Raw genomic sequence first — 9144 nt, forward strand, 5'->3', positions numbered from 1 at the left:
AGCAGTGTGTGTGTGTGTGTGAAATTGATATATTGAAAATAATTTAAGATAAAAATTTACAATTTATTCTGATTAAAATACTAACGGCTTCAGAGCGATACCTCTTATTACAGTTTGCCTGCATTTAGCGTCTCTCACTATCACTCACTCCCACTTTGTTATTTTAGTCTCCCTCTACAAGCGTATCCGACGAGAAACATATTACGTTTTATTATATATATATATGATCATTTGTATTATTAATGGATAGCAAGCAACGTGTGATCTCATCAAGGTGGAATGCAAAGAGTTTTCAGGCCAGCCCCTCTACAGAGCTTACATACAACATCCTGGACATCACGGAGGCAGGTAGGCGGAAGGCCATCAAAGTTGGTTGTGGAGACAACAGAGATCAAAAAGTGTGAGTCCTGGAAGAGGTAAAGCTATCGAGTGGACACATGCTAGAGCTTGATCAACTCTGGCTGGATCACCTGGGTGAGGATGTCTAATTGTTGAAAGACCTGAAATACCCTCTGAATGAGAAGATCGTGTGCGGCTGCCTGGACGCTAACGATTTGATATGGCTGACTGGACATAAAACCTATTTTAGAGAAAGTACTTTTTGGCACTCACTCACTCACTCATGCGTGCACTCTCAAAACTATACACAGAGAGGGAGAAAGAAAGAGAGAGAGAGGTGGGGAGACATTATAATTTATTAATTAAACACGACTGACATAAACACTTCCCCTTCTTATATGCATAAAGAAAAATGTGCTCACACACAAGAACAGAGAGAGAGAGAGAGAGAACCGCATCAGTACTGATTTTCAGTTGAGTAGACTGGAGTACTGTGAAATGATGTGCTTGCTCAAGAACAAAATGTGCCGTCTGGTCCAGTTGTCGGACCTATAATCATATGATTCTGAGCCCTACACCCAAATTACTAGGCGATTCATCTTCACGTTTGTATATAGTCACAAAATAGACATATAAGTTACCTACGGGCGGTGGATTGGCAGAATCTTCAGACGTTATTTTTTCCGGTTTTTTACGTTCTGAGTTCGAATCCCACTGAAGTAAAATTTACCTTTCATCACTCTCCTGTCCCAGGGTAAAATAAAGTAGTCGTCAAGCACTAAGATTGACATAATCATTTAACCCTTTCCCCCAACCAAAAAATTCAGGTTTTGTGACTATGTTAAAAAATAATTATTAGGAGAGTTTATTCATTTAAAAAGACGTTAATATGAATAATAAAAAAAATATCGGCAAAATGTGTTTCAATAGGTTCAATGAGAATACCGTTCATAATACTTGAAAACAATCCACAAATTATAGATGCGATAAGTAATAATACGGGAAGCATGACATGGAGCACAGTAAAATATATCATATCACAGTATGTACAATAATCCAACAAGGCTTTTCATCTCTACACACTTTTTGTTTATGTTATAGCTTACATTTGAAAAGTTGAGTCTTTCCCGAAATATAATAGGATCATTAACAACTTATATGAGATAATACGATGTCATTTCTTTTTGAAGTCATTTATTGATATCACCTTACATATTTTGCTTAACGTTTCATTTGCATTGCTCAACGATATTTGCAAACATCTATATTATATAATATCTCATCTTCAAGGTTAACTCTATGTAATTTGCGAACAAAATCGACCTTGTGCATAAAGCCTCACTCACAACAAACGTAAGAATGTGATCGATAGCAATGTCCATCCTCAAGGTTGAGGATCGAACACAATCACCCCATGCACTGCTGTTTCGTGTTGCCTTCGTACACTCCGCCAAGGTCCTCTCCATCCTATCCTTGACTCATTGTTTCATCTATCTATGTCTTTGTCGCCCGTGAACCCGTTTTCCGTAACCCAGTTCCGGAGGATATTGTTACAGAGTTATAAGCTCTGATCACGTAGTCAAAGATATTGCGGTTTTCACTGCCTGACCATCGTCATCAACTGCTTTATCTCCTCCGGAATTGAATCGTTCGTTCTACTGACCACCCTTCCGAGTGATCCACACAAAAAACAACCTTCATCTATTAATTATTTCATAAAATAAATTTCCAACACAAAATAATTCTATGATACACTTTTATTTATATAGCTCCTTCTCACCCTACAACGAACTCCACCTCAATCCTGTCAAGATAGTTCTTATATGACATATAGAAGAATAAGCAATTAATCTCTTTATATTACTCTGTCTTCACACAAATAACAGGAATTAATAAACCTCCACACAAACAAACAGCCATCAAGGCAATTATATACCATATTTATTAAATATTAATTATATATACCTCTCAAAAATTTAAATAAACTCATAATTAAAACATATAACCTCATATCCCACTAATTTTAATAATACTCTAGCCAAAAATCATAGAACCAGAAATAGGGGCACATCATCTTGAACGCCCTCAGTCGTTTGGTGTCTGCCGATAAATGTAGACTATAAAAATCAAAAGAGAAGACGTAATCCACGTAATGGCCAACAGCAACAGAACACATAATGGTTAACTGTAAGAGAATGTTCTCGAATATTATTATTTCCTTGAGGCGATTCTGAAAACACGAATGAAGAGAAATCAATAAAGACGATCACATTATTACATGTGGTGCTTCAGAATAATAGTGGAACTAAAAAATGAAAACGAAACAAATGACAATACAGAATGCAACCACTGAATTCTTAGTATTATTGCTCTGACATAGAAGTGAGCTACTCATTTCATGTCTAAATTGTCGGGAAGAAATTGGAGGAAAACAATATTTATGGGTCGGTAATAACGAGCCTTATTAATCCAGTGTCCAAAATGTACTTTCAGCTTTATCCCACTTACATTGGCAGTGATTTCCCAAGTTTATCCATGCATGTCAATGTGCATGGATGAACATGGAGAACGAAAACAAATGCATGTCTGTAATTTTTCAACTATAAACGCAAATCATATCTGAAACAATAATAGAACATTTCAGGAAAGAATCGGTTGCGAAAGGAACAGTTGAGAACACAAAATACGCAGTTATTTCCCTTCCCTATACAACCATCTAATCAAGCAGATCTTCAATCGAAAGAAATTAGATAAAACCAATCAAGGAAATATATAAGTACGTGCACGCGTGAGCGACACACATATAAATATGTATGTAGATACATATAGATATATGTGTGTGTATCGCATTATTAAAGTTTTACAGCAGTGATAAAAACACACACGATCGTTCGTATGCTTGATTCTTAGTGATAAGTCTTCTGAATAAGGCTGATCGTAATTGGCTGATGGGTAAGCCTCCTTCTCATAGGCTAGTTCAGCTCACGTGGTGGAAATCAGTAACTGTCGATTGCTACTGGATGACGTTTTCTACTCGATGAGTTGTTCTGGTTACAGATTCCAATATTAACAGTTTCAATACAGTTTTATGGAAGTATCAGTTTATGAAATGTATTAATAACAAAGGAATTTTAATTAGAGATTTTGGTGACAGTTGCTGACAAAACTAATAGTCACCAAAACAAACAGATAACTGCAAGATAACTTGCAGTCAATATTCCTTATTTTCTTTATATGATATATTTAAAGTTCATTCTTCCCATAAACATGATGTTAGCACATTTCTTTTCCAGTGTTTCTTGGTCTTTCTTGCTCTTTTCTCACTATGCAAAGAGGGATATTATCAGAACCATATAACCATTAATTCTTTCCCTTCATTTGAGCATCAAAGAAGTAACATTGATTGTATGCTTCTCCTATCTTTTTTTGTGTGGGGGAGGGGGGTGCATGTTAGACAGAGCCTAGGTGTCTTCCACAATGTACATTGTGGCCATAGTAATGAGGAGGAAACAAGGCAAATGGAGTTCTGTGATGCAAATAACCTAATAATCTGTATCACCAACTTCAGGAAACCAGACAGTCACCTGAAAACTTATCAATCTAGTGGCCACACTAGCCAAACTGACTACATTATCATCTGAAAGAAGATACATGGTTGCTCATAAATGCAAAGCTCTTACCACATGAAGAATGTACCCCTCAACATAGGTTAGTTATTAGTGACTACAGACTTCAGGCTAGGATTCCAAGAAGCAAACCAATCTAGAAAAGGATTTGGAAACTTAAAGATCTTTTGAATAGTGAGAGATTAGAGACGTCCTAATTGAAACATTTAATGAGAAGACGGAGGAATTACAGACATATGACATAGAGGACAACTGGAAGTTCCTATGGACAACTTACTGAGAACTACAGACCAAATTTGTGGCTGGTGCAAAGTTCCAACCAAACCTAGGGTGACATGGTGGTAGAACCGTGTAGTAGATTAAACCATTAGAATGAAGAAACAGGCCTGGGAGGACTGGAAGAGTGGTGGTAGCAGAGACTATACCAGGTAGCTAGAAGGGAAGCTAAAAGACAGGTATACTTAACCAGAGGAGACGCAGAAAGGAAGAAGTTTGCCAATAATCTACAATGTGAGGGACCAGGGACTTGAAGTGTTTCAAACTGCAAAACAGTGTGCCAGAGAAAATCGTGATGTTGTAGGAGAGAAGTGTGTTCACATGAGTGATGGTTCACTTGCAGTTAGTGATTCTTCAAAGAAAGAGGCTTGGAAGTGCCACTATGAAAGGTTGTTAAATGTAGAGAATGCACAGGAGAAGGAGAGCCTGCCCAACAGGTTGCTATTTTCCTGGTAAGGCAATGGCAAGAGAAGCATTTAGTCAAAAATAAACCTCTGATCTTGGTTTTTGTTGTCATGAAGAAAATCTTTGACAGAGTTCCCCACTCCCTTGTCTGGCTGTCAATGCAGAAGCTAGGGGTATATGTGTGGTAGGTGAGAGCTGTACAAGTCATGTACAGGAATGCTGCCAGTAACATGAAAGTTAGCAACGAGAGTAGCAACGAATTCAGTGTACAGGTAGGAGTTCATTAAGGATCAGTTCTCAGCTCCTTCTTGTTTAACATAGTCCTCCAGGTCAAAACAGAATAATTTAAGACTGGATGTCTTTGGGAGCTCCCCAACACTGATAACCTTGTCTTTATAGCTGAGTCACTTCCAGAACTGGAAAAGAAATTTCTGGTGTGGAAGCAGTGGCAGGTCTACTATAAAACTAATGAAGCTTAAACTTCAGAGCCCCTAATTAGTGCCTGAGGGGCCCCTCTGATCAATTTAATCTTTTTCATTCTGTCAATATTTTACTTTTTGTATTTTGCCATGCAGACGGAGCCAATAAAACAGACTGAGAAAAAAGTTTTGTCTCTACACCAGTCCCCTAAAAAAGGATGGTGCCAGTGAAACATAGAAAGTAAAAAAAAACACATGTACATATGTATGTATGTGCGTTTGTGTGTTTGTATGTGTGAATATATATATAGAAATAAACAGAAAAGAAAGTTTTATTCTCTCTAGTTTAAGTTTCATCTCCAAGAGCAGCATGGTGCCAGTGAAGTGACAAAGAAAAGTAAAAACATGTATATATATATGTGTAGATGTATGTGTGTGTATATGTATGTATGCATGTATGTGTATGTATGTACGTGTGTGTGTATTAATTTATATGGAGAAATAGACTGAAAAATAAGTGTTATTGTCTAGTTGAATTCCTGTTTCCAATTTGACTGACCAATGATGACCTCAAACTGACCTCAAACTCACACACACACACACACACACACACACACACACACATCTACATACATATATTCCCTGGAGATAAGCCCCCAATATATCTCCAATAACATCATTTTTCTCTCTCTCACTCTGATTGTTTCTGCCTTTATCTAATGTTTCTCTTCCCTTCCCTTCGTGGGGTAGCCAAGGACCCCATTATAATAGAGGGTCATAGTTGTCTATCCCTCATAGCTTAAGGTTCGATATATAGTAATTATTGTTGTTGTTGTCCAAACTACAATGATGGAACATTTGTTTCTTTGTTAGAAATCAGTTCCATCCTTCAAGAAAGAATTCTAATAAATAAATGAGGTAAAACACACATACACATATTCATATAAATATAGACATATGTATATGCATACATGCATGATGACTGTTTCCTCGTTTTTGAGTATAGGATGATGATGCTGGTATGTCAAGTTACAGCCTGGCATCATGCTTTTTATAGTGAAGTACTAGTCAACATCACTGGCTGCCATTGAGTTACGTTTTACATCAGGATTTTCCCTCCAGTGTGATATCCTAATAAGAACTAGAGGTCATTCACTCCTAGTAATGTGGTACACTGTATCTACATTCTCATTGTCATAGTTCTTTGCTGACTAAGCCTGTTGTACATGCCCATTATTGAAAAGGTGTCAATCCTCTGTGTAACCACTATGTTTTCTGCATCAAAGTCACTAGTTTGTCCACGACTTCTGCAGGAACTACTGCTGTGCATGGGAAATAACAAGACCAAGCTTGTGTACACAGCATTGGAGGGCTGTTGACTTTAATGAGTTCATCTGTCCTTCAACAGGTTTTGTTTTTCATCCTGCAGATTACCCAATCACCCTTCTCACTAAGCAAGCTAAACTGGGGTTGCCAGTTTAATTGCTGACGACTTCACCATGCAACAGGTAATTACATGTTGCCCAGTAACATTCACAAGTGACCTGATACAATTCATGCATACATAGGCACACATATATACATACATAAATGCATACATAGAAATTTACATACATCCACACATAATACACAAAGACACACACTTACATACACATACATGCACATATAAACACAGATACATGCATAAATACACGTATATGTACATGCATACATACATACATACATATAAATGCACATGTATACATACAAAGATGCAGACATACATACAAGCATACTTACATGTACACATGTACACACACATACATACATACATGCATGCATGCATACATACATACATACATACATACATACATACATACATACATACATACATACAACTTCTCCTAGACTTGTGATAGATACATTCCATCCCACCCAGGAAGAGGATATAGCTACTAAACACCTGATAAACAAGAGTGACAAAAATGCCATCAAACTTCCACGCTATGATAGAATATGTCAGCTCTGCTATACCAGTGTAGAAGATATCACATAAGCAGCCTCCCCAAAATGTCTGAGATACTACCTGCCCCCAATGCATGATATAATTGCAAAGACTATTTACAATGCTATCTGCAGGAAGGATTGCTCTGAAGTATAGCTCAAAGATACACCAGAGCCAGCATGTATTCACACTTCTAAATTAAGGCATACTGGTAGAACCCTCCAATAAAAATAGCAATTTGGTGCCAACATAATAGACCTGATATTATTCTGTGGGACAGGGAACAAATTTCATGCACTGTTGTAGAGGTCAGCTGTCCAGCAGATGTGAATGTACCATCAAAGGTCCAGAAAAAAGGAAACATTTATGGTGAATTAATTGCTGAACTTATAGCTCTTATACCCCAACTACAAATTCTCGTTTTTACCTATTATGGATGCATTAGCCTATGTACTTTGAAATATACTAAAAAAAAACTAGAAATACTTGGGTTTTTGAAGAAAGAACAAAAGAGACTGATGTAGATTCTCAAAATCCAATCTGTTAGTGGCACAGTAAAGATTTGTATGACATTCCAAAGATTCCCTATTTGAGATTCTTTAGATGAATAGATTCATACACTTGAATGTGTACATCGACAGCTCAATCAACACACCAAATCAAGTACATATTTACAAACACTGGGAACCCTCTTAACTCAAGAAGTCTTGTTGGTTTGAACTCTCTCAAGAACTTAAATATAACCCAAAGGAAAAACAACCATACATACATAATAGGTGTTGCTTGCTGCAATTGCCTCTGAATTACGTTAATGAAGATAACAAAGTCTCCTGGCATTCAGGCAAGACAGGGTCTATATTTTAAATATTTCACCAAGACATTATGAAATGAAATTACAGTTAGTTAAACACACATTTATTTGTATTGGAAAAATATGTGTATGCATGTGTGCATAAATATGTATGGTGTGTGAGCATGTGTGTGTGTGTGTATGTGTGTGTGTGTGTATGTGCGTGTGTGTGTACACACATATACATATATATGCGCACACATATATGTAAATACATACATACATATATACATACATGCATACATATATATATATATATATATATATATATATATTTGTATTGTCAATACATCATATGTCCGAATGAGAAGCACATTTTACATTAATATATATATATATATATATATATATACGTACATTTAATATATATCATGTGTTGTATATAATATATATATGTTATATATTGTACACAGACACACACAAACAACTTTTTAAACATGCACATACTTATTGATACACACACATACATATATACATATGTATATACACATGCAAATGCAGACATGTTCTCATGCAGGCATGGGCATCTGCAATCTGCATGTGCACATGCCAAATTTGTGTGCATTTTAGTATTCGCTTAGCTTGTAGACCAACCGCCGCCATCTTAGTATTCATTTCATCAATTTCCAAAAATCAGAAATCATCAAAATTTTTCTCATTTGTAATATCTGCCATAGCAGATGTTTGCGGCAGAGACATATAGTTCAATGATTGCAACATGTGATTGAAATTTGTATTGTTAAATAAAAATGAAAAAAAGAAAAAAAAAAGAATTGCAAAAAGTAATAAAAGAGGAATATGAAGATAGGAATAAATATGACAGTTTTAATATTTTCATCAGTTTATTGTACTATCCCCATTTCATACTAAACAACATGACATGGTCATATATGCATACATATACATACATACATATACATACATACATATATGTGTGTGTGTGTGTGTATGTGTGTCTGTATGTGTGTGTGTGTGTGTGCGCGTGCATGTGTGTATGTATGTATATATATGTATATATATGTGTATGCATATATATATACATATATACACATATATATACATATATGCACACATACATATATATTTGAATGTATATGTATATATGTACATGGGTGTGTGTACACACACATATATGTGTGTGTATATATTTATACGTATATGTATATAGATATATGTATATATATCTATAAATGTATATATATATATATATGTATATATATATATATATATGTATATATATTGTTG

This window comes from Octopus bimaculoides, chromosome 2, assembly GCF_001194135.2.
Source record: "Octopus bimaculoides isolate UCB-OBI-ISO-001 chromosome 2, ASM119413v2, whole genome shotgun sequence".
Taxonomy (NCBI): domain Eukaryota; kingdom Metazoa; phylum Mollusca; class Cephalopoda; order Octopoda; family Octopodidae; genus Octopus; species Octopus bimaculoides.